The sequence below is a fragment of the Muntiacus reevesi genome, chromosome 3 (genome assembly GCF_963930625.1).
Source record: "Muntiacus reevesi chromosome 3, mMunRee1.1, whole genome shotgun sequence".
NCBI classification, from domain to species: domain Eukaryota; kingdom Metazoa; phylum Chordata; class Mammalia; order Artiodactyla; family Cervidae; genus Muntiacus; species Muntiacus reevesi.
The window spans coordinates 29,891,957-29,919,430 of NC_089251.1; the positions used below are offsets into that span (position 1 = coordinate 29,891,957).

At 49.1% G+C, this 27,474-nt stretch overlaps 1 protein-coding gene across 2 annotated transcripts in view; it reads left to right on the top strand.

The window, feature by feature from the left end:
* KLHL29 (kelch like family member 29) overlaps positions 1-27,474 on the top strand; it is a 327,657-nt gene that overhangs the window by 87,579 nt on the left and 212,604 nt on the right. For both annotated transcript variants that reach the window (XM_065928633.1, XM_065928635.1), the window contains exon 2: positions 1,989-2,096. The gene's annotated coding sequence lies outside the window, so the exon portion shown is untranslated. The remainder of the gene's footprint in view (positions 1-1,988; positions 2,097-27,474) is intronic.

The following is a 27,474-nucleotide window of genomic DNA, read 5'->3' on the forward strand; positions in this document are numbered from 1 at the left end:
AATAGGCTTTACAGTGGCTCAGTGGTAAAGAACCCACTTGCCAATGCAGGAGGTGTGAGTTCCATCCCTGGGTGGGGAAGATCCTCTGGAAGAGAAAATGGCAACCCGTTGCAGTATTCTTGCCTAGGAAATCCCGTTGACAGAGGATCCTGGCGGGTTACAGTCCATGGGGTCACAAGAGTCAGACACGACTTAGCAACTAAACCGCACCCCCCCCCCACTTCCAGTGGCCTGCAAGGCCCCACACAAACTGAATCACCTCTCCAGCTTAATGTCCTATGTGGCTATCCCATGTCCAGCCACAACGTAGGGTCCTTGCGGATCCAGGAATACGAGTCACTGACTCTTCCTCTGCTCTGAATGCTCCCCACTCCCCAGGCACGTGCACGGCCCATCACTTTCTAGCATGCTCAAATGTCATATTCTCAAGGAGCCTATGACCCCAACCACCCTCTCTAATCTGTACCACACCCCCACACTCATCTTCTGCCCCCACTTCTCCTCTAGCAAATAGTCCTGACTGCCTTCTAATCTACTGTACAATTTGTACTTATTTCTTAAGTTTATTGTTTACTCTGTGTTTCCATCCACTAGAAGAGGAGTTCCAGGAGGGCAGGATTTTTTTTCTTGTTTTGTTTTCTCGTATTCCCAGTGCCTAGACACTGCCTGACACATAACAAGGACTCCATTAACACGTGCTGAATGAATGAATGGGTAAATAAATGAATGAGATCCTCAAGGATCTTAAAATGGACTGACCGCTGTCCTCTAGTCCTCTCTATTCCCCAGCACACATCTGCCAATGATCTTTCCCAGAAATACATCGATCGTTTGTTGTCACCAGTACTGTCGATACTTTGTGGCCAAAGAGTTCGATTTAACCGTGTGCTTCACGGAAGCTTGGTAGAGGAAATGCGCTCACGGCTTTGGCTCCATGTCAGAGTTAAATGGTGACCTTGGCTTTCTTTGCTTCCCTACAGAAGTTATTTCTTAATCGTAAAGGGAACACACTATCCTTAGAAAAAACACTATTTTTGCCACTTTCAGCTTTAAAATGGCTATTTGATATGGCCCGTGTGTCTGTCCACAACAGCTGAAAAAGCTTGAGGTGAGAGGCTCAGAGAAAGACCCATTGTGTCATGGAGCGAAGTGCATAGTAAGATGGAATTAGTTTACAATAACTTATTTACCTGTCCACATCCTTCATATCACATTAAAGGTTTCCCCAGCTAGCTGGGACTCTGGAGTGCTAAGAGGAAAAGGGAAAATCAATTGATAATGATATATTCAATTTAGAAAAATATATTGATCCCCAGGTAATGACAGTCGTGCATTTATTGCAGTGGAGGGTGACGTTGCCTGTCATGAAGATAGCATTCACATATATTATATTTGAAAGAGGAAACTAGGAATAACCCTGCCTTCCCTTAACAGATAGTCTCTTTCTATGAGGTATTAATCTATTTATTTCATTTAAAAAAAGCCTTCTCTCCAGGGAACCCATCATTTGCCTCCTCAAGGTCTTCTGGTCCATTGTCTAAAAGTAATGATTTGTTTTGGTGGTTCTCAAGTTTGTGTCCTGTTCTCTTTTCAGCATTAGATTAAAGATGTTCACTTTTTATTTTTTCCCATCTCTGGAATTTCTTGGTTTGGATTAGATGGAAAGGAATGCCATGATTCTCATTCTTATTGAGTGATTATGGCTTTGCTATGGGGATTTGAGGTTTGTGCGTTGGGGAGTGGGGAATTAAAATCTCATATCTGCCCCTTGGGGTTCTCTGCTACCCACTCAGACCCCCTTATCTTGGTGGCCAGGGCCAATTTGGGCATGGCCTGTGCATGGTCATCACACCAGGAAATCCAAGGTAGGGACAAGCTTCCATTTTGGGTGGGGACCACCTAAGATGCTGGAATTCCAAAAAGAGCTTTTTGAAAAAGATGGTATCTTTTCCCCACCCCACCCTCACTCTTCTCTTGTCTCTTTTCAGACGGCCTGGCCTCCTGGTGATGCTCACGTCGTGCTGAGAGTTGGTGGCCATCGAGGATTTTGCATCCTGGGGACGAATCCTGAGCTTGCCAGAGACGGACGGTGCAAGGTAGGTCAGCTCACCTGGAAGTCAGGCATTTTCTCTGACATTGATTACCTCGGGGAAGTGAGGTATAATAGATGTAGCTGGTCCTCTCACCATATTGTTCATGAGATTTTTACCATAGACCTGAGATTCGCTGGTACCCAGAGCCAAGCTTAGCCCCCTGGGCCCCCACCCTTCTGGAATCAATGCACAAGCATGACTGGCACTCTTGATCACTCACTTGGAGCCCTGGCCCCATAGGAATTTGGGTCTGGGGGCAGCCGGCAGCTACATGACTCTTAAGCTCCTCAAAAATTGTAATTCTTCCTAATTTAACTTTCTCTTGTTATTAAAATAGTATTGTTTAAATGTCATTAAAATATTATTGATATTGTTAATATTAAATATTATAGTGTTTGTTCATTGTAAGACTATTTTAAAAGATAGCACCTAAAATTATATAAATTATTTGTTAATATAGTCCTGAGAAATAACCACTTCAGTGCCCCTTTCCTGGCTGTTTTCCTTTAGATAGAGGGTACACACACACATGTATTCACACAGATGAGGTAACACAGTATGTACTACTTGGTAACTCGTGATGTCGACTTCACAGGCTGTCCCAGGTACCTTTTCAAGCCACTAAATACAATTATATACCATCTTCTTTTTTTGGGCCACACCCCGAAGCATGTGGGATTCTAGTTCCCTGACCAGGGATCAAACCTGCACCCCCTGCATTGGAAGCATGAACTTCCAACCACTGGACCACCAGGGAAGTCCCCCTATAGCATTTTTAAAGGCTTCATATCATATGGCTATAATAAGCTATAAAGTTTACTTGTATGTGTGTTAATTTCTCAGTCGTGTCCAACTCCTTGTGACCCCATGGATTGTAGTCTGTCAGGCTTCTCTGTCCATGGGATTCTCCAGGCAGGAAAACTGGAGTGAGTTTTCCCTTCTCCAGCGCATCTTTCCAATCCAAGGATCAAACCAGGGTCTCCCACATTAGAAGCAGATTCTTCACCGTCTGAGCCACCAGGAGAAGCCCTACAGTTTAACTTAACCAGTGCCTTAATAATGGAAATTTACTGCATTTTTGATACATCACTCTTACCAATAATACTACAACAAACATTTTTGCATATGTCTCTTTACATAGTCAATTGATTATTTTCTTGGATTAAACTTATAGAGCTCAGGCTTAAAGTTTTGATTCAGGAGCCTCCAACCTAGATTGTGAAGACCAGGCAGTCAGGGGAGTTGTGGCGGGGGGGAGGGCAGGGGGTGCCCAGAATAATGAAGGTGGGAGTTGGGGACGCGGGCAGTGGGATTCAGGCTGGTTGAGGCTGAGTGGCCTAGGCTAGCATCACTCCTGGGACCTGGTGCTGTGTGAGCTCAAGTGTGTGCTTTCCACAGGACCATGCCCTGGTGCCCGCTGACCAAGAGCCTCAGGGCCTCTGCCTGGGGCCAGCCTGGAGCCTGAACCCCAGCTTCCTTCCATATCAGGGGTCTTGGCAGCAGACCAGCCAGGTTCTTCCATGTCCCCATTGTCCACTGGTCAGCAAGCTTTCTCTCTGGACTCAGAGGCAGTGGGGTTGGGGTGCCCTCCACTCCCAGGGCCTTCCCACAAACAGAAGGGATCCCAAGGTGCAGCCACCGTGACAGTCAGCAGGAAGCTGGAGGGGGTTCCAGGCCAGGCCTGAATCAGCTGCTGAAACAGAAGAAACATCCATGTGCATCCAACCTGCTGCCACCTAGCACCCTAATAGTGGTGGCCAGCAGGGGCCGATGGGCTCCTGACCTTGACAGTTGTTCTCGTGGCACCACTGGCTGGCTGGACAGTTATCCGGCTACTCATCCTGGACACTAGGGAATGCTTTGCTTCTGCGACTGCGGAGCCAGAGAGGAGAGTTGGAAAACTAGCTTCAGTCGGAAAACTGAGCCTGTTGGAGCAGTGGTAAAGGATCCACCTGCCAGTGCAGGAGACGCAGGTTTGATCCCTGGGTCGGGAACATCCCCTGGAGAAGGAAATGGCAACCCACTCCAGTAATCTTGCCTGGAAAATCTCATGGACAGAGGAGCCTGGTGGGCTCCAGTCCATGGGGTCACAAAGAGTCAACACAACTTAAGAACCAAACAATAAGAACAACAAGCTTGGATTTGGTGACCATGGTGTTCAGTGCTTGAGAAAAGAGTCAAGAGATGCTCTTCACTGAAGTCAGCCTTCCAAGAATATGTCTTCAAGTTCTAGTGTGAGTGTGGATGGCACAGAGGCGACAGAGAGACCCAGGCAATGGTTCTGATGGCCCTTGTTTGGGAGTCTTCTATTCCCTGCCTCTGTTACAGCTGACACACGGCTCTTATTCATCCCATTCTTGGAAAAGCCTGTATTTTAAGATTGGGAGGGCACTGAAGGTGACCTCACCAGGCATATCTGATAGGATACACCCCTTGTGGGCCTCACATCTCTGTGCCCACTGTGAATGCCTGGCGATCTTCCCCACCACCTGGCCAGCCCTGGAGGATGGGAATCACATTGATTCTCTCTGTATTCCCTTCCCCCATCCCACCCAGTGCCTGCTGGGCTTTCAATAAATATCCACCGTACGCTCAGTCATAACCATTCCTTGGAGCACCACCAAAGCACATGGTCCAGGGCTGGGCTATCCATTTCCTTCACGTGCGGGACTCCCACTGGTTCCCAAGAAGACAAGAAGTTTCCACGGCCTGCTTTGGCCCCTTGGTGACCAGTGGTAGAAGTATTACCTTCCTGTGGAAACTGGGTCAGACTGCTTTGCTCTGTGTTTCCTGCTACAAAGCAGGGTCTGCACAGATAAAGAGCCTGGAGGGCTGCTCTCTGCTTGGCAGTGGTTTGATGAGAATCCTCTGCGTAAGCGAGAGGATGGTACCAGAACCAGCCAACGGGAGGGAAATCTGAGGCTAGCACTGCAGTGTGTGATCCTGGCTGCGGCAAGGCTGAGGAGTTGGGGGTCAAGATAAGGACCCGGTTTGTGTAAGACTGAGGGTTGAGCCAAGAATGGCATTAATAGACACCTAGGCGCAGAGCTGATGAAGGGCCAATGCCAATTGCCATCAGTGGGTAGGAACGCCCCTGAGTAGCATCCCCAGGCCCCATCCTGGGACTCTCAGTGCTGCCCACCCAGGCCCCGAGTCCCTCTGTGAGCCCAGAATCCTGGGAGGACATTGCAAATGTCCCCAGACCTAATGAGACCTGGAGCTGTCCCATAGAGGACACCGTGTGCTGTGCCCGGGACTTTTATACTCACAGCAGCGTCGCCCTGCAAAGCCAACTCAAGGGTGCCTTTGCTGACCACACACATCCTCTCCTTCCTTCACTTCCTCACTCCGCACAGCCACTCTTCTGTGGATCCCCAGTCCCTCCTCCCTCCTTCCCTTACTCAGCCATCCCCTTTCAGCTTCCACCCTAAACCAACGGGCTGGGCACAGATCCATCAGTGGAGCCTTAGCCAAACCCTCAGCCCTGACCGGGCATCCTTCTTGCATCGCTGGCCCATTCCTAGCCTGGTCCCTGCAGCTGATCGCTTCCTTCCCTGTTGTCCTCAAGACCTCCCACCAACCCTGGACTCCTCGGTCAGCGTCCTTTTCGTTCCATGGAGAAATGGAGCCTCCCACCTTCAGCTTGGGCGGGCTGTATCTCCCTGTCTTTCTGGCCACTCCAGACCATCTTTCCTCCTTCTGCCTGTAAATGAGGTTGTTTGTGCTACTGCGTTTTCCTCAGCTTTCCTGTCTCTTAGCGGCCACTCTACTCCCTCTGCTTCGGCTGCCCCAGGGCTTGATTCTTGGGCAACATCTGTGTGCCAAGATCCTGACCCCTTCTCTGTAGTTCTGAGAACTGCATCACAGACTCAAGAGAAGCCACCTCACGGCTATGAAGCATCGCCTCTCCCTCAGCTATCTGTGAATCTCTGTCTCCCCTGCCTTGAGCCTCTCATCCTCCTTTCTGGACCATGAGTTCTGGAGGACAGGGATCATTTTCTTATCTCCCTGTTATGACATCAGATAATGTTATTCAGCTCAGAGATCACAGGACTGCAGGACAGAGTGACCTCACAGACAGTGTGAAGGATGGGACCCTGGAAGGAGAGACCACTGGGCTCTCATCCCAAACCCACCACTAGCTCCTGACAAGCCCCATGCAACTTTCTGAGCCTCCATCTCCTCTGCTCTAAATGGAGAATAACCCCCCACCTTCCTAACTCCCAAGAGAAAGTGGACAGGTTCAGAGGTAAAATGATGCTACCTGGGCCAGCAGTGCTCAGCCCTCAGTGAACACTGCAGTCACCTGGAGAGTTAAAAAAACAAGATGCATGGGTCCTTCCCCCAGACCTTCCAATTTCATCATTCTCATGAGCATGGGCATCTGTGTATCTTAGAGCTTTAACCAACAGTCTCATCTCAAAGGTGTTGCCGAATTCCTGGATTCTAAGCCCTGAGGAATTGGGGTGGAAGTTATGGAGATTTGTTTTTGTTGTTTTTCTTCAGTAGCTAAATCGTGTCCAACTCTTTGTGACCCCATAAACTGGAACCTGCAGACTTCTCTGTCCTTCACTGTCTCCTGGAGTTTGCTCAAACTTATGTCCATTGAGTTGGTGATACCATCCAACCATCTCATCCTATGTTGTCCCCTTCTCCTAGATTTGGCGAAACAAAATTCCTGTATGATGTTGTGTAATTTATCTGCATTTTCAGCTACTCTAAAATCTAGCCCCTGGATCCAGGCTTCTGAAAGCTGGGTACCTTGGCTATGACATATCAGCCCTATTCATCTTGCCCCACCCCAAAATGCTTTTAATGAACCCTACAGGCCGACTTTCCTGGTGGTTCAGATGGTAAAGAATTTGCCTGCAATGCAGGAGACCCGCATTCAGTCCCTGGGTTGGGAAGATACCCTGGAGGAGGGCATGGATTCCCACTGCAGTATTCTTGTCTAGAGAATTCCATGGACAGAGGAGCCTGGTGGGCTATAGTCCATGGAGTCACAAAGAGCTGGGCACGACTAAGTGGCTAATACACACAGGCTGTCACAAGATCTTTTTTCCTATGGAGCATATGGATGTGCCCACATTTAGGATTTTATGGCAGTCAATGTCCATCCTGTCACTGCGACCCCTTGGCTGGGTCCCTCGGGATAAGTTCCTGTGATTTCAGCGCAGACATATTCTAACGAGCCTTCATCATCGTATCTCATACTGGATCATGTCATAACAGATCAGCTCCTTGTTTGCCTTTTTCAAGTCTAAACAGTGGCTCTCAAACCCAGTTGCATATTAAAATCATCTAGGGAGATTTTTACAGGTCTGATATCCAGGCAACACAACAGGTCAATTAGACCAAAATTTCTCGGGCTGAGACCCAGGCATTTTGTGACACACCCCAGGCCATTCCAGTGGGAGGCCAAGGTCAGAGACACCACCAAGCATGGAGGCAAATCTGTGACCCATTTGTAGCAAATGAATGGGACTTCCTACGTGTGGTTTCATGGAGGCGGCATGCCTTGCGCCATTGCCTGCCTCTACACTTGTTTGTCTTACAGTATCCTTGTAAGTCACCTTCAATCCCTTCTGAACTCAGTGAGGTGAAAACAAACAGAACAGAAAGCGTTCTGCTTTTCCCTGGCTGAGCCCTGGGCACAGCTCCTGCCTCATTGGACCTCCCAGGAGAGAGCGTTGCAGACTCCCTCCCCTACCCACAAGTGCCAGGCTAGAACGTTTGGTGCTGGTGATCCCACAGTGGGGAATTGCAGCCAGTCTTCCTAGAGTTCTCCGGGGACTGACAGGGTCATCCGCCAGAGCAGCACTGTGCTCAGGACGGTGGCTGCACCCTCCTTGTCTGCCCTCCTTGGCCTGTGAGACTCTACCCCATATTGAACCATCGACTATCATCAGCCAAAGGCAGGCGATGGCCCAGGGGTGGAACCCCTGTTTCTGGAGCTGAGTTGTGCAGTTCCCCTTAGCTAATTGGGATGGGGCGGGGCGCACACGGCAGTTTTCACTCCAGCTGCAAAACCTCGTTTGGCACCTGGGCCAGAAATAGCTTATCTGTAAACCTCAGAGTTTATTTTTGTGGCCAAGTTTGATTTTCCAGGCGACCTGTCTCCTTCCTTACATTGCACCTGCCCCAGAGACCAGAGCTGTTGACTCACAGTTGTGAGTCTGTGCCCTATGGGAGGGCACCTGGCCCGGGGGCGTGGAAGTTGACACCCAGCCTGCACTCTGCCAACTTCGTTGTGTACTGTGAGGGCTCAGAGGGAGGGCACCTCTTACTGATTTGCAGGAAAATGTCAAATAGACTGGTAGTAGGCCCTGCCAGAGTCCTGCTATGGGAGAGAACCATGCACATGTTTGTCCAGTAACCATGGAAGGAGGCTCCTGAATTTGTGACTTCTGTCTCTTATTGATTGTCTCATATATTCAAAGGTCACTCAGAACTTTTTAGCTTTTATCTTCTAATCATAGATTCTGTGTGTCTGTGTGAGTGTATCTTGCAACATGACAGACAGAACCAGAAGCATTGAGGCTGTAGGAGGAATACCCAGCCCGTGGTAAAACAAATGGTTATTCCAACATTCATTCACTCATTCACTGAAGCACTCACTGGCAACCACACTGTATATTGTTCTAGGTACAGGGTCCAGTGAGGTCAAAACCTCACTGGTCAAAAACCTGTCCTCAAGGAGCTGGCAGTCCAGTGGGGAGATCAGCAAGTAAATACCTTCATATAATAAGATGTGATAAATACAACAATAGGAATATAGACAGGAACTTTCACAATGTGCTATGGAAGAACTCATTCAGTCAACAAATATTTATTGAGAGTCCCTGCTCTATGCCAGGTATTATTGCAGCATGGGGGATACAGCAGTGACCATATGAGACCAAGTCCATGACCCAGAGCTCACGTTTGAGGCCATGAGAGTACTCAGCCGCTAACTTAGTTTGGTCAAACCACAGGCTTCCAAGAAGAGGAAGTTTCAAGCTGGAAGTGTGTGTGTGTGTGTGTGTGTGTGTGTGTGTGTGTAAGTGAGTGCAGGCAGCATTTCAGGCAGTAGGGACGTCTTGTGCAAAGGCTGGAAGGTACAAAAGGACAGGAGAGCCCAGAGCATAAGTGCTAACGGAGACCTAAGAGGTGGGGATGTGGCTGGAAAGGTAATTGGATCTCTGACCTGATGGGCAGCGAGTGCCATGCTAAGACCCCAGAAGCCACCCTCTGAGATAACGGAAGCACAGCTGGAGGCTCACAGAACACTGGTTAGAGTCCACTGTCACAGCCCGGCCCTGCACCCTCCCTGACCCCAAGACTCTTTAGCAGGCCTGTGCCCTGGGGAGCCGCTACCCAGCCTCCCTTCATTAGAACATCCAAGGCTAAGGTCACATGACTTACTCTATTCTTCCCACGACCCCGTGCCTTCAGTTTGCAGGCTATTTTCACATAATTTCATCTACTTGGTCATAAGGGAGACCCTAGAGGCAGACAGAGAGTGATGATTGTTGCCATTGTTTATGCCGAGCAGCAAGCTGAGGCTCAGAGAGGTTCGGTGTCTTGCCCGAGGTCACACAGCCAATCAAAGAAGAGTAGGAACTGGAGTCCTTGTCTCTTGATTCCTAATCCAGAGCTCTTCTTATCTCCACATGAACTGCTACTCCATAGATTGAAACCTAAGAGCGCTGCTGCTGCTAAGTCGCTTCAGTCATGTCCGACTCTGTGCGACCCCATAGACGGCAGCCCACCAGGCTCTGCTGTTCCTGGGATTCTCCAGGCAAGAATACTGGGGTGGGTTGCCATTTCCTCCTCCAATGCATGAAAGTGAAAAGTGAAAATGAAGTCGCTCAGTTGTGTCCGATTCGTAGCGACCCCATGGACTACAGCCCACCAGGCTCCTCCGTCCATGGGATTTTCCAGGCAAGAGTACTACAGTGGAGTACCATTGCCTTCTTCGAAGAGCACTAAGTGAGTGTCAGTCTGCACCTGCCTATCTTCCACAAACATTACTTGACCACCTACTGTGTGTCAAGTCCAGCATCAAATAACCATCCTCTGGGCCTCAATATAGTCCCATCCATGGTGACCCGAGAGGCCCAAGGACTACCGTCTGGGGCCCAGGCGTCACCCACCTTCATCAAGTTGAACAGTGAATGGAATTATCCCTGCAGGCTGGGACCGCTCTGCTCACTCACCACGTCCTCTCATTTGGGCCACTCGGAGGCGCGTTCATTACAGTCACTGATGCGTGTTTTTGCCCTTCCTTGTAAGGGAGCTGGATGCTAAAAGAATAGGGGAGACTTAAGCTTCATTCACAGAAAGCAATGACACCCCACTCCAGTACTCTTGCCTGGAAAATCCCATGGATGGAGGAACCTGGTAGGCTGCAATCCATGGGGTCGCTAAGAGTCGGACATGACTGAGAGACTTCACTTTCATTTTTCACTTTCATGCATTGGAGAAGGAAATGGCAACTCACTCCAGTACTCTTGCCTGGAGAATCCCAGGGACGGGGGAGCCTGGTGGGCTGCCATCTATGGGGTCGCACAGAGTCGGACACGACTGAAGCGACTTAGCAGCAGCAAGCTTCATTCACAGAACAGGAGCTTCCCTGTGTAAGACAGATGCAGCCTAGCAACCCTCACAGGCCATCTTTTGATTTGTAGCAACTCATTTAGATAAAGGCATCTGGTCCGTGAGGTAGCAACAACAACGAAAAATCATTAAAAGCATATTTCTGCTTTTACAAAGTAACCTAGTAACAGCGCAGGAGGTGACAATTAACCCGGCCCCCTCCTCCAGGTACACAGACAGGTGCAGAAAATGGGAAATAAAAGTTCAGGACAGGGAGAGGGCGTATCCAGGATCCCTTCTCAGATCAATGCCCAAGCTCATGGGTGTGACCGAGGCAGCCCCCACCAGCCCGCCAGAGAGCCTCGTCCTCCCATTAGCACATACAGAAGCTATCCTGCTTCTCCAACCCAGAATAAACGGTGTGATTATTTATTTAGCACCAGTTCGGGGTTTTCTAAGATGCATTCAAAGTGCTCTGCACCTTGCACAGGTGAGCATAGAACTGCACTATTGGCTTTATGAATCGGATAAAGGAAGTCTGACCCTGTACCAGATAGCCAAGCTCGCCTCCCATCACATCCACCCCGGAACCCATGTACACATGCACACGCAACCTCTGCTCCCATCCAGACAAATCTTGTGCTCCTAACTGACCCTGCTTCTGTGCACTGCATCTCTAGGCACTTGTCCTGCTAAGCCTGCATCTCCCAGCAGAGCCTCTCCCATCCTTACCTATCTCCCAGCAAAGTGCTCCCAGGCCACCCACTCCTGGTAAAAATTTCCTCTTCTCCTCTGATTTCCTGATGCTGCTCGTCTCCCCAGCACCCATTTGGTTCTTCTTGGGTCAAGGGCAGTCCTTTCACTGTCCAGTGTGCTCAAGGCTCATCCCCAGACTGTGAGCTCAGAGCCGATCACATGGTAACACTATAAAAGGACTGATTACAAGAAGTCAACTCACACGGCCTCTGAGGTCCCTCAGCCCCTCTGTCTCTCTTCTGTCACAGAACCCTCTCACCTGGCACCTGACTGTTTTCTTGTCTGCTCTGGAAGACAGCTGGGAGTCCCCTGGGGCCAGGGGAGGGTCCCCTCCTCAAAGCCTGACCCAAAGAAGGCTCTGGAACATTTATAGGATGAGTGAGTGGCATGTGTGCCTCACTCAGAAGCATCTTTTAACCTGCCCACCTGCTCAGGATCCTGCCATGCCCATCACAGCAGCTCCCATCACCCACCTCAGAGCCGTGAAGGCCTTGCACTGACCAGCCCTTCCAAGGCCACTGTCCCTGGGGACACCAGGCACCGCCTCCCCACCCCCCCCACCCAGGCCAGAGCTCATCTTTCTGCTGTTTCAAGTACAGTCCCCAGTCCAAGAGAAAGACAGGTTCCCTGGACCCTGCTGAAACACAGGGTCTCAGTATTCTCAATTTAACATTTAAAACAACTTTGGAAAAGTGTGTCCCATATTCAAAACGACCTCACAGCATTCATTCATTCATTCATTCATTGAGGGATAGCTCAGTTGGTAAAGAATCCACCCAAAATGCAGAAGACCCCAGTTCAATTCCTGGGTTGGGAAGATTCACTGGAGAAGGGATGGGCTGCCCTCTTCTGTATTCTTGGGCTTCCCTCATGACTCAGCTGGTAAAGAATCCGCCTGCAATGGGGAAGACCTAGATTCGATCCCTGGGTTGGGAAAATACCCTAGAGAAGGGAAAGGCTACCCATCCCAGTATTCTGGCCTGAAGAATTCTATGGACTGTATAGTCCATAGGGTCACAAAGAGTTGGACACAACTGAGCGACTTTCACTTTCACAATAGTAAGCAGTGTAGTATAGCAGTCAAGGGCACAGACAGTGAAGCAGACTGCCTGGATCCTAATCCCGGCCCTGCCCTCACCAGCTGTGTGACTTCGGCACATTATTGAACCTCCTCATGCCTGTTTCTTCACCTGAGGATTATAATCCCTATTATGAATACACATATCTGATTTGTTTTTGTTGTTGTTTAGTCCTAAGTCATGTCTGACTCTTTGCCACCCCATGGACTGCAGCCCACCAAGTTCCTCTGTCCATGGGATGACCCAGGCAAGTGAGTTGCCATTTCCTTCTCCAGCGGATCTTCCCAAAGCAGGGATCAAACCTGGATCTCTGCATTGGCAGGTAGATTGTTTACCCCTGAGCCATCAGGAAAATCACCTACCTCACAGGGTTCATTTAATAGTTAATAGCTGATTAAACAGTTAATACAACACCTAGACTAACACATGAAACAATTTAATGCAAGGACTTGCTATTAATTAGCCTAAGGGCCAGGACCCCGGCCCAGTCATGGACTTAATTCATACTCTCTTCAGGACCGAGTGCACCTTCAGGGAAGGTGTTGGTATGTCCACCCCTGCTCCCACCCCCATGCTGGCCACCCCATGGCATTTGCTTGCTGAATACACCCAGTCAGCATGGGACCTCTGCTCCCAAGGAGGTGGCCCTCCTTAGCCCACAAGGATCCCAGTCAGCCACAAGGGCTATAAATAGATTCTTCGTAGCAATAGCAGATGTCCTGGGGTCCCTCTTCCCCACTGCTGGTGGGGGATCCCCCAGCCCCCATCACAGAAGACTTGAACTCCTGCTCAGCCCACAGCTGCCCCAGTGGCCCAAACCTGGACAGTGGATGCCTGATCATCAGGCGCTGGGGCCTGCCCCACCCAGGGCTGCCACTGGCAGGTTTTGGAACCAGGAAGTATGTCCCTGCCCCTCTGTGAATCTCAGTTTCTTTATCTGTGTCACGAGGGGGGTGGATTCAAAATTGATCCCTAAGGGCTAATCAGGCAACATCCCTAGGAGTGACGCTCTGGATGCGGCCACATGGGGGCTTCAGGGACTCCACAATTAGCACTTGTGTCAGCTTGTCCTTGGGGCATCTGTCATTAACAATTATGAAGTCATTATCTGGTAAATAATTCATAACCCGAGAGATGGGATAAGCCGCCAATAAACAATAATCCATTTAGAACCAAGCTTGGCAGGAGCACATGCGGGCGTGGAGACACAGCTCCCTCTCACCGCCCATGTCCTGCTGAGGAGCCCTCCCCCTCATCCCCTCCCCAGCTCATCAGGGTTTAGTCTCTGGAATAACAAGGACGAGTATCAAGTGTTGACCAAAGGCCAAGGGCTATTTCTCCTCAAATCCTCCCAACAGCCCCGTGGACAGATGTGGGTACCGTTATTGTCCCCCTTTCCAGAGAGGTAAACTGAGTCTCAAAGGCCAAAGTGAGCACATGGGGTGGTACAGCTGCCATCCTGGGCATAGTGATGCTCTGGTGGACCTCCCCGTCGGTCCCTGCAGGCCTCAGAGAACTCTTGGCAGTACTGGCTGCAACTCCCCACTGTGGTGTCATCAGAACCGAGGGTGCTGGCCTGGCTTCTGTGGGTGGGAAGGGGAGCCTGCAACTCTGTCTCCTGGGAGGTCCAGTGGGGCAGGAGTTATGCCCAGGGCCCAGCCAGAGAAAAACAGGAAGCTTTCCATTCTGTTTGTTTTCACCTCACTGAGTTCAGAAAGGATTGACGGTGATTTACCAGGATACTATAAGACAAACAAGTGTGGGGACAGGCAATGGTGCAGGGCACACTGCCTCCATGAAACCACACCTAGGAAGTCTCATGGGTTTGCTACAAGTGGGTCACAGATTTGCCTTCATGCTTGGCGGTACCTCTGACCTTGGCCTCCTACTGGAATCACCAGGGGATCCTGGTGACTGATGTTAAGACATCTCCCTTTTGCTCATCCCCAAAACAGGAGTGCTTCCCTTGCGTTCAGGCCCTTGTTCTGTGTGGCTGGTACTTCCTCTCCCTCTGGCAGCTCCAACTTGAGACCCGCTGTGCCAGGGAAGCCCCAGAAGCCCCCTTTTCCGGGCCGGCTTCTCCACCCTATCAGGACGAGACTTTCCATGCAGGTTGTGGACCGAGTGACAGAAAACAGATCGCTTAGGAAGGGGGAGGGGGAGTTCTCAGCCCGGGGCCGTCAAAGGAGTGAGAGAATACGGCTATTGTCACGAGGCAGAAAGCGTGGCATTTCCGTGGGCTCTGACAGATAGCCAGGGACAACCTCCGACAGTTCTCAAGAAATGATGCTCTGTTAGGTGTGTGCTCACATGTAATTGGTCCTCTTGTTCTCAGCGAGCGGGTGCTTCGGGGCTGCTAAGAGATGCGCACAAAGGAGGAAGAGCCGGGGGACCTGCCAGGCATGCCCAGGTCCTCCTGCCCGTCCTCCAGTGAGCCCTGGGGATGGCTCAGCACCCCCACGAAAGCCTGCCCCCAGGTCTCCAGGGCAGGAAATTCCATCAGCTCCCAGAGTCCCTGCTCCAGTGGCTCCTACAGGCATCTGACCTAAATCTCCCTTGTTGCACCTGAAGCCCATTTTCCTTTGTTTGGTTTTGAGTGGAAATGGAGAACAGCTAGAACCCAGATGCCTCCTCAGCTGGATAAATCACAAGTCCTTCAAACCTCCAGTCACAAGAAGCATTCTCAGAACCCTGCCCTGTTGAATCCCCCCGCTAAGTCTTGAGAGAACTGCTTGCACGGTGATGCACGAGACGAGGCTCCATCCCCGGGGGCCGGGAGCTTGGTGGTGGCAGAGCCCCCCTCCTTCAGCACAACAGGGGAGGCCCCTGAGGCTGCTGAGTGAACTGAGTGATCAGGGGTGGGGGAGAGCAGCAGAGGGGAGATGGGTGAGCGTGCAAATGGATCAGTCCCACACAGTGAAAATTGCAAGGGCGGAATCTGGCCAGGGAACTGGGGAAGCTTCCAGAAGGAGGTGATACCCACCCACATTAGATGCTGAAGGAGGGAGGGAGTCCACTGGGAAGTAAGGGACTGGCTCTCAGGCGAGTTCTCCTGCCTTCCAGGTCCCTGGTTGGGGGCTGAAAGCGTAGTTCCCTTAGTTACGTGCCTCTTTACATTGGTCCCACAAAGCCTCCCTGGTGGCTCAGATGGTAAAGCGTCTGCCTGAAATGTAGGAGACCCAAGTTCGACCCCTGAGTTGGGAAGATCCCCTGACGAAGGAAATGGCAACCCACTCCAGTACCTTTGCCTGGAAAATCCCATGGACAGAGGAACCTGGTAGACTGCAGTCCATGGGGTTGCAAGAGTTGGACACGACTGAGCAACTTCACTTTCTTTCTTACTCCAGAGCTTAAGCAGACTTTCTCCAGCCTGCCTCAGCTGGTGGGGAGTCCAGATCCTCACACAGTCCTTCACTTTTCAGTGAGCTTGCAGGTTGGGAATCGAGGCAGGCCCCCCTGAACACGGGCATCCATGCAGACACACACGTTCTGGAGCGGTTCTGTTGGCCTTGGCATCTCCTAGGCCTCTAGATTTCTGTCTCATTTTTGTGCCTTTTTACCTCTGGGAACAAGTCACCCCTACTTGTTCAGCTATTTTTCAGGCCATTGAAACCAGTTTCTGGAAGAGTTGGGTTCATAATTAAAAAAAAAAAATCAAATTTGATTGGAAAGCAGTGGATCGCAGCTCAGTTCTGAGTTTAAAAACAGTGATGCTAAGTGTCCCTGACAGCACTCAGGCAGGGTGCGGCGAATTCAAGAGAAGAATTTTTATTTTTCCTAGGCCAGTGGAATTAAAACCTTCCTACTCTGTCAGATGAATGGAGAGAAACTGAATCCCTTAGTTATCTAACTGTGATCCTGAGATGTGAGCCAGGTCATTTGACCTTTTTTTCCCCTAAAAGCCCCCTAGAAACTATTCCCCCTCAATACAAAGAGACCAAAAAAAAAAAAAAAATGCATTGATTGGGTTTAAATAATGGAATTGCCATTAATATCTTCCATAAAAGATGATTGATTCTGACTTGGATTTATGGGAAGTTAGGGCTTGTAAAAGTAAACAGAGTGGTAGTCATTCAATATTAATGTACTGCCATCCCACCTCCGTGTTGGTTAAGTGGATGGGCTCCTGGCCAAACCACTCCCATGCCAGTGGCCGGGTCATGGGGCCCTCTGGAGGGTGGGAAAGGTTGCCTGGGCCCAGTCCAGTTCCCAGCTGAGACCCCTAGGAAGCCAGTCTGCACCCTTCCTGTCTTCCTTCACATTAGATTCTAAGGAGTTGATCTCTGCCTTTTTTGTCAAGAAGTTGTGGGTGAGACCAGCCACTCTCTGCATTGCTCTGCAAAACCCACTGCTCCTAATAGAACTGAAGACCCCCTGATGGCCCAGAAAGTCCTTCCCTCCCTATCCCTGCACTCCCAAGAGCTCCCACTCTTCTGCAGACACACTCCCAGCCCCTTGCAGGTGGTGGTGGGGGTGGGGGGTGCGGTTTATGAGACACTGCAGCCTCCAACTCTGTCATTATCAAGCCCAGAGCTCAAGGCCTTTAAGCGCAGGGACATGTGGGCTGGGGGTGTCAGAAGGAGTTGCTCCAGTGATTCTTTGTCCTGCTCAGGAGAAGGTGGTGGGAGGCCCAATCCTCCAGGAAAAGTGGTGGCAGGGTCCCATGGAGCCTTGTTTGGAAGGACAAGTGATCGAAGGTGATGGGGTGTCAGCTGCATCATGATGCTGATGGCTCCCACTCGCGCCAGCGTCCCACCTAGCCAGGCCATCAGAGCCCTTCTAATCCTCTCACTCTGCCTCTTTCATCCCCATCCATGCAGTTTGAAACCCTTATCACTGTCCTCCAGCCCTCAAGATGCTATTGATCTCCTGTCCCTTGGCTAAAAACTGGCATCTCCCAGACACGTCCCCAGAGTCTGTATCCCATGTCCCCCTGCCTTCCCCAGAATGACTTCAGGTGCCACAAGACCTCACAGCACTCATCTTTCCTCCAGCCCACTCCCTTTCCCATGTTCCCCACCTCTGGGAATGGCCACACTATCTACCTGGTCCCCAAGTAAGAAGTATGGGTGTACCCTCTCTCCATCACTCCCCACCCCATGCCCAGGTGCTCAGCTCTGTCTCCTAACCCCTCCCCACCCATTCTTCCCTCCATCCCTGCTGCTTTTGACTTAGTTCAGAAGGTCCTCACCACTTCCAACCTGCAGGACCCCATGATTTCCTGCCTCATTCTTGCCCCTCCCTCCCTCTTTGCCCGCTTCCGGTTCCTGCACGCTGGCCTCCAGCATGATCCTCCAGGGTGTAAACTGCACCACCAGTCTCCCCAGTCCGTGTAGGATGAGACCCAGACATCTGCCTTTGGAGCCCCCGCCCCACTAACACCACAACCATGATCACACTCTGGACTTTACACCACAATGCCTTTTCCATGCCATTCCTTCCACCGGGAACACTGTTCCCGTTGCCCTGTCTGGACTTGCCCACATAGACCTCCTCCCAAGGCAAAATCAGCTGCTCTCTCCCTATGCTCACGTAACATGCTATTTGTACCTTAAGTGCAGGAAAGGAAATGAACGTTTAAGGGCCTTTTGTATCATACATGTTAGGGGCTGCCTGCGTTGCCCATCCCACCTTCTGAAAACATCTGTACCCACCCACAATCCCTCCTGCTGATAGCAGGCCATGCAACCCCAACCCTCCAGCCTCAGTTTACTGGGCAAGGGGCAGAGTTCTGAGTTCAAGGGTATCCTTCCATCAGCTGGCCAGGACTGACTGTTCCTGACTTTTAAAAATTCACTAGACTAATAGGATCTCTCTCCAAAGAACCAGAGAGAGTTCCATTCGAGGCTGGGCACTTTAGCCAAATGATAATTTCGATGCAACACAAGAGTAATTCTTCCGGAACTCTGTGCATGACTTGGTTCAGTCTCAAAGGCAGTGGTCGGAGGGTAGGGGGCAGGAAAAAGGAGATGATGACTCAGGAGAAGTGGAACCTTGAGCAAGAGACAGAGCTCATTGTGGCTGGCGTCTGAAGCTCTTCCTGATTTTGCCCACCTGTTGGCTCCCACAAAACCTCACATAATCTCACAAGAGTCCTGCCTTTCACATGAGCTGGTATGGGTGGCTTCTCTTTGGTCCCAGAATGTCTGCTTTTGGAGGGCCTTGTCCTAATCCTGCCAAGTAGATATTATTATGATTGTCATTTCTGCAGGTTAGTGCATGGAGGCTCAAACATTTTAGGTAATGTACTCAATCAAGGTCAGGGTGAGGAAGTGAGAGAGCTGAGATGATGACCAGTCTTTCTCACATATGGTAGCACCCCTTCCTCAGCAATGGCCACCCCCTTGTCTCCCAATCAAGGCTGTCTGTCAGCTCCTGGAAGTTAGGGGCTGGATCTCATTCGCCAGGGTGCCCCCATACCCACCATGGTCTCCAGCACCATGCAGGCATCAAGGGTCTGGTGGGTATAATTTAATATCTGTACTGCCCAGGAGAAAAGCACAGGCCTCTGAGCCCAAAAGCCAGAATTCAAGTCCTGCTTCCCTCCGTGATGGTTGTGTGATCTTGGGCAGATCACTTTCCTCCCTCCAGTGCCTGCAACAGTGAAAACAGTCTAAGGTGAACAGACAGACCTCATGTTGTTGTGCTCTGCTTTATTGAGCTTTCCAGACACTGCATTTTCAACAAATTGAAGGTTTGTGGCAACCTCGTGCCGAGCAAGGCGATAGCAGCACCGTTTGTTCAAACAGCATTTGCTCACTTCGTGTCTCTATGTAATGTTTTGGTCATTATCTCAATGTTTCACACTTTATCATATTTATTATATTTGTTATGGCGATCTGTCACCCCTGATCTTTGACATGACTGTTACAAAAAGATTATGACTCGCTCAATGTTCAGATGATGATTAGCATTTTTTAGCAATAAAGCATTTTTTAAACAATTTTATTGGAGTATACCTGCTTTACAACCTAGTGCTAGTTTTTGCTATACGGCACAGTGAATCAACTTTTTTTTTGTAATTAAGGTATGTGCCTTGTTTTGTTTTGTTTTGTTTTGATGTATGGCTATTGCACACTTAATAGACTACAATGTAATTCGAACATAATTTTTACATTCGCTGGGAAACCAAAGAATCTGTGTGCCTCTCTGTATTGAGATATTCACATTATTGTAGTGGTCTGGAACCAAACCTGAAATAACTCCAAGGTATTCCTATAATGGGACAGGTGGATGATTCTGAACAATTTCTTTTTAAAAAATTTATTTTGGGCTGTGTCCAGCTGTGGTCCTCTGGATCTTCTGTTCCGGCATATGGACTTCTCTCTAGTTGTGGTGCACAGGTTCCGTTCCTCCTCGGCAAGTGGGATCTTCCCAGACCAGGGATTGAACCTGAGTCCCCTGCATTGGCAGGCAGATACTGAACCAGTGGACCACCAGGGAAGTCCCTCTGGATGATTTCTGAGGGCCTTTCCTGCTCTGAAATCCCATGGCTGTGTCATCTCTGCCCCGCCTACCTCACAGGAATGACGTAAAGTAGAACACTCCACACACCTGGCCAGCTGGCTGTTTGCCCAACCTGTTCTTGCAAATAGCACTGCCCTTTTCCACTCCATCCCCTGGAGGCCCCTCGCCATTTCTTTCATTGCTTGCTGTTTGTAAGGGATTTGTGCCGTGGCCACGTGGACCACAATTTTCATGAACCCCTGATAGCAGCTTTATCTAATGAGGATGAGATGCTTACACATATTTTCATTCTTTAAAAAAAAAATTGACTATTAATTTGTCAGAATTATTCATATTTTACTGATGATATTTTCCATGTATCTAATCAGGGAGTTCATGAATAGAAATGAAACTATTTAAATACAGGGATGGTGTACATTGTAAGAGCTTGTTTTCTCAAGCTGTTTCATAATGCAGTGAATACATTTATTTCTTCTAAAAACAGATTTTGCAGCCATCAAAAAAAAGTTTTTTTAAATCTTTTATGAAATATGACTCTGTTCATATTTATATGAAAAAATATGCTCAGTTGGTGTGAGTGGCGTACGTATAAGTGTGTTTGCACACACATGTGTGTCTGAGATGTGTGCTCATTAAAAGTGTGTTTCCTGGTTTTCACCATGGGGATGGAAGACAGTTTGCAGTGAGAAAAATGGAAAAACACATTTGGATCAAATCTTTAGGATGGATGGATGACGGTGAAAGTGCAAATTGAAACGGGGCTGAATAATATTTGAGATAATTATTTGTGCCATGTAGACTTTTAAACTGCTCAAAATTCCAGGAGCACTTACCTACATTGAAAGAGGCTTAGAATCATTAAACAAAGCCAGATATTAAATATACTACTGCTATCTCTCGAAACATTAGCAAGTAATGTAAAACACATGGCATCTACTCAATGGAAAATCTGAGAATACAAATTATAATAGTTGTCTTATAAGACCTCTGGGAAACTTGAACTAAATTGCTTAATTCCATTAATAACAAACTATTACTCTAGCTATTAAAGTAACATAAGGTAATAGAGATCATGTCAGGAGATTGCACTGAGGTTCTTTCTTCACCTAGCACAAATTTATTCAGGGGCATTGATAGATTTTAATTGACTATGGCAACTGAATAGCAACAAAGGAAATTGAATGTCTTTTGAAAAGCTCCACATTTTGTAGAAGCAAATAGCAACACCAAAGTGAGAATTTGGGGTTGCTGGGAGAGGCGAGAAGGACATCAGGGAACATCTGTACCAGAAATACTTGCCTGTGATCGCCAGAAGTTTCTCAGGAACAGGCATGTCACCAGCCCGAGCATCTTTTCAGCTCCTGCAGTCCAAATTGAAACAAAACCAATCCACACTGCTGTAATCCACATGCTCTGTCATGGGGCACTCCTCTAAGATATAAGACTGGAGGGGCTGAAGGCTGCTGAGTCTTCCCTGGAGAGTTCTGAGCACAGAGTTAGTTTCAGCCTAGGGGACTGGCAATGATGTGAGTGACCCCTGATCCTGGGCCAGCAATGTGTGACTGACCTGTCACCATGATCCTGAATGTGAGGACCATGAAAAACTCTCTCAGTTCCCATCAGGTCCAGGATGGATTCCGGTGATCGGTCACCCACTTTTCTCTTCCACTTTTTACTTCTCATTGCCATTAAGATGTCACTCCAGCATCTCATACAGGCCTTGCTTTGCATGAAGTTATTTTCTGTTCTGAGTCAACTCTGACTGCCATAATGGAATACCAAAGGCAGCATACAACAGAAACTTTGTTTCTCACAGTTCTGGAGGCTGGAAGTCCAAAATCAGAGTATGAGCATAGTCAAGGTCTGGTGAGGGCTCTTCCTGGCTTGCAGAAGGCCACCTTCTTGCCGTTGCTTTATATGGCAGAGAGAGGGAGGGAGAAGACTCAGGTTTTCGCTAGTGTCTCTTCTTGTAAGAACGCTAATCCTAATGGATCAGCGCCCCACCCTTATGACTTCATTTAACCTTAATTCCATAAAACCTCTATTTCCAAATACAGTCACAATAGGGGGTAGGACTTTAACATATGTATTTGGGAGGGACACAATTCAGCCCATAGCATCTTGTTTCCTCATTTCATCTTGTAGGGCTAACCCATTCTTCTCCACTCACCCCCAGCCCCAAGTAATGTTTAGTGCTGCCTCAGTCCTCTGTTTGAAGGAAAACACATTTTTAAAGGAAACTGTAAAATGATGTGAGGGGCTACTGGAAGCATCCTTGTGGTGGCAGTCTAGGAGGTGGTAGAGAGGTCTGAGAGCAGTAGAGGACTTGTCAGCAAGGTCACAGAGTGCCCCCTCAGTCACCCTCTCACATGCTTTTTTTAAACTGAAGTATAATTGATGTTCTAAGACCATGGCATCCAGTCCCATCACTTCATGGCAAATAGATGGGGAAACAATGGAAACAGTGACAGACTTTATTTTGGGGGGCTCCAAAATCACTGCAGATGGTGACTGCAGCCATGAAATTAAAAGACACTTGCTCCTTGGAAGAAAAGTTATGACCAACCTAGACAGCATGTTAAAAAGCAGAGACATTACTTCACCAACAAAGGTCAATCTAGTCAAAGCTATGGTTTTTCCAGGAGTCATGTATGGATGTGAGAGTTGGACTATAAAGAAAACTGAGCGTCAAAGAATTGATGCTTTTGAACTGTGGTGTTGGAGAAGACTCTTGAGAGTCCCTTGGACAGCAAGGAGATCCAACCAGTCAGTCCTAATGGAAATCAGTCCAGAATATTCATTGGAAGGACTGATGCTGAAGCTGAAACTCCATTACTTTGACCACCTGATGAGAAGAACCAACTCATTGGAAAAGACCCTGATTCTGGGAAAGATTGAAGGTGGGAGGAGAAGGGGACGACAGAGGAGATGGTTGAATGGCATCACCAACGCAATAGACAAGAGTTTGAGTAAACTTCAGTGATGGGCAGGGAAGCCTGGCATGCTGCAGTCCATGGAATTGCAAAGAGTAGGACGTGACTAAGTGACTGAACTGAACTGATAATTGATGTACACTCATATTAAAGTTACAGGTGTACAATATAGTGATTCATGATTTTAAAAGGTTATTCTCCATTTATGTGAAGTGAAAGTCGCTCAATTGTGTCTGACTCTTTGCGACCCCAATGGACTATAGAGTCCATGGAATTCTCTAGGCAAGAATACTGGAGTGGGTAGCCTTTCCCCTCTCTAGGGGATCTTCCCCACCCAGGGATCAAACCCAGGTCTCCCGTGTTGCAGGTGGATTCTTTACAAGCTGAGCCACAAGGGATGCCCAAGAATACTGGAATGAGTAGCATATCCCTTCTCCAGCAGATCTTCCTGACCCAGGAATCGAACTAGGGTCTCCTGCATTGCAGGCAGATTCTTTACCACCTGAGCTATCAGGGAAGCCCATTCCCCATTTATAGTTATTATAAAATGTTGGCCACATTCCCCATGTTGTACAATACATCTTTGTTACTTATTGTACACCTAATAGTTTGTAGCTCTTAACCCGCTACTCCCAAGTAGCCCCCCCCCCCCCACCGCCTCCCCATGTTTTTGCTGAATTGTGTCCAGATCATTGCACCACCTGGCCTGGGGCACATGATAATATCAATCCACAGGTGTTTGAAGCTGTGCCTTTTGATGTCTGGGCTTTTGTGTATGTCCTGAACCTCATCCCACTTCAGCCTGTAGGATGCTCATAATACTCTTAGTTGCAGCAAATGTAATGGTCAGCCCTGCTGCATCCACTTGAATCAGGGACATTCTCTCTACCACTACCCATTGGTCCCAGCTTCTCTCCAGAGCATCACAGAGGAGCATTGGAGACTGACATGCTCCGCAGTATTCACTCTGTGCCCACAGCGCCAGTGAGGGGACCGGCCCTTCTTGGGTCCTGTCAGAGCCAGGCTCTGGGTCTGGTGCCCGGGAACGGGCACCAGTCCCGGCTGCGGGCGCCTGGCTCTCTGGCACGGGGAGAATCTAATCCCACCACAACTGCAGCACATGCTTCTGTTTGAAAACCTCCTTGGCAGGCAGGACCTCCTAATTTTTTCCACTTCTTGTGATTAGCGTTGCAGACTAATCCTAGCACCAGACTCAACACCAGCTGTTCTTCCCCCACTGCTTGTTTTCACTTATAAACCAAATCCTGGAGCCGCTGTCACATCGGCTGGCCCTGCTCCTCCTTCAGTCCGAGCTGCAGCCGGTCACCTGCGGCATGACCTCAGTTGCTTTACCTTTCTACCTGGCCACCTGGGTCCTGCCCACAGCCTGGGCAGCACTGCCAGGTCTCAGAGGGCCAGCCAGGGCCACGCTCAGTCCCAAAGAGGCCTTTGCTCACCTGCCAAGATGGTTTGATAGCAGCGGCTCCCAGAGTCAGGCTCATCTTAGAGATTTCGTTTGGCATCCAGAGACATTAGACATCCCTGGGTACCATATACAATGTTTGATGCGATCAGAGAGATTCAAAACAGTGCTTGCAACATTTAGATAAGTTTTATGACTTGACAATAAAATGAACATGCATGATCCCACCTCTGAATGTAAGAACTAAGATAGTGCCAGACTATTGAGATGACCTATTTTCTCGTACAGTTCTCTCTGCTGCTGCTGCTACTGCTAAGTCGCATCAGTCGTGTCCGACTCTGTGCGACCCCATAGATGGCAGCCCACCAGGCTCCGCCATCCCTGGGATTCTCCAGGCAAGAACACTGGAGTGGGTTGCCATTCTCTCTAGCACCCCTTAAATTTGGAGAAGTATCTTCACGGAGAGCAACTCTCTCCTCCCCACCACCACCTTGTCACCATCCAGAGGACAGGGATTCCCCCCAGGGAACGCTCAGTCTGTGGCAGTAGCATTTTCATCCTTCAGCAGGGACCTGGGCAGGAAGCAAGGACTCAGTGACTTCCAGGCCAGCAACAGTGACCAGAGCTGTCCTGTAGAGTCCAGGGAGGGTGACGGGGCAGGATCTTACTCAGCTTTGCCGATCTCTCTGGCAACTCCCCTACTTCTGATGACTTCCATGGCCATGTTGGGGGAAGGTTATTTACAGCAGGCAGACACAGGAGCTCAGACTTGTGCCTCCATAGATGCCATCAATTTGCATTTCTATGAGAGTTTCTCGTGTACCTAGAGGGCCCTAAAGACAAATCAGAGAGTGTGGTGTATGGGACATTTGCCCTCAAAACACTCTAGCGTCAAAAGAATTGTGATTGTCAGAAATATCATATTCCTGTCGAAAGCCCATGAAATCAGCTCTGTAAATTGGGAAACATAAGTCACGGTTCTATTTGTTCTGCCGCCATATAAGAATCACGAGTTTCTCCTAGGGTAGGAAACAAAACAAAACAAAACCTGAGCCCTTTTAGAATGACTTAATGTCCAATCCTGGCCACCTCTACCCGGCCAGGCTGGTTTGTTTTTGGTATGAAATTTCTGACTCCCTTCAATCCTCACATATTTGGGGCAGGTTGGCTTTTTTTTCTTGGCAATTGAAATTTGCTTGAAAACAAGATTAAAGTAAATCACTCATTTTTCCTCCCTGGCAATCTCTCCATGGTTTTCCCTCTCGAGTGGCTGCTGTCCATTCACATCTCTCTCCTTCCTCTTTTCTCTCCATTTCTCCTTCTGATGATTTCCTGGGATAGAGCCATGCTCAGCACCTCAGGCAGTACACATGTACACATGCTCCCCCTAGTCTAGCTCCCCAAACATTTTAGTTACACAGACCTGTTGGGGGGAGTACAATGCAGCAATAGCTTAGCGCGGATGAGCAGAGGTGGCAGAAACAGACCAAACCTCACTTGTGCCCGGAGAGATAGGGCCAGGCAGAAAGGTACCCTAGGGATCTCAGAGCAGGGAAGCAGACAGCTGGAAGAGTCAGGGGAGGTTTGTTAGCCCCGAGCATCTTCCACTGTTTCCTAAAACAATAGAGTCTTGAGGTCAATGGAGAAGAGCAGAAATGCCAGCTGGGTAGACAGAGAAGGCTGAGCCAAGCCTGGTGCGTGTGTGCAACTGACCTGAGCCTGACTGTGGTCAGGAGTGCAGGCCAGGGGCTGTTTTCCTCAGTACTGTGGAAAACCAGCCATGTGGATGCCAGTCGGAAAAAGAAGTCTGTGTTATATGAGCACTGAGCAGAGAATGTCCAGGGGAACAAAGATGGTCTGGGGCAGGGCTCTCCAACCTCTGGGGTCTAATGCCTGATGATCTGAGGTGGAGCTGATGTAATAATAAGAGGAATAAAGTGCACAGTCAGTGTAATGTGCTTGAATCATCCTGAAACCACCCCTCTCCACCACCACTGACCCCAGCCCGGTCTTTGGAAAAATCATCTTCCATGAAACCAGTTCCTGATGCCAAAAAAGCTTGGGGACCACTTGACTGGGGGAATAGTTAACTCCAGATTTCAGGCCAGAATCCTAGGATTTTATACACTGGCAGTGAAAATAAGATCCTATGAGCGCTCAAACTCAAATGCCGGGCATGAGAGTGTCTTGCTGCCGTGGTTGTTTCTTCGAACGGAAAGTCATCATCTGGAGCGCGGGCAAGGATTCCCCTGACAATCTGGAAGCCTAATGGTTTGCGCAGCAGTAAATCTCCTTACTCTGAGATTCACTCCCCCCCACCCCCATAGACTCCATTCTTCCACCTCAACCTTGGCCTCAATGCCAGATGGGCTGGGGGCTGGAGTGCCAGTGAGGTGTCCTGACATCCAGGTGGATGTGGCAAATCAGAGCAGATGCTCAGCCAAGCAGGAGGGCTACTGCCTGGGGCCTCAGCGTGCTCTGCAGAGCAGGGAGCGCCAGGCTTCTGGGTGGGAGAAGCCCCTCTGGGCAGGGTCAGGAAGGGCTGGGGGTGGGAGCTGGGGAGAGGAGAACGAGCAGACTAGCAGAAGAACTTGATCCTGCCCTAGCCATCACCCAGCCACAGCACTGCCCTCTTGCTTGTTGCCTCCACCAGGAAATAGAGCAAGGTCAGGGCAGCGACTCCCTAGAGCAGTACTGCCCACTGCCCAGAACTTTCTACAGCCGAAGAGATAGTCTATACTGTGCTATCTCATGCTTTTGAGCACTGAGAATGTGGTTCATATGACTGAATTTTTTAATCTATTCAAGTAAAATATTTTAACTGAAACAACTGCGTTAACTAGTAGCCACAGAATTAGCAACACGACCCTAGAAGACCCAAGGCAGAGCCCAGGTGAGGTTGCCCCACACCTCCCAAGACTCCAGAAGATCTTTGATATTTAAATAAATTTTTTTTTATTTAGGTATTTCTTAATTGAAGGATAATTGCTTTACAGAATTATGTTGGTTTCTGCCAAACATCAACATGAATCAACCATAGGTATACACATGTCCCCTCCCTCTTGAACCTCCCTCCTGAATCTCCCTCCTATCTCCCCTGGCCATCCCACCCCTCTAGTTTATTACACAGTAGAAGATCTTTGATT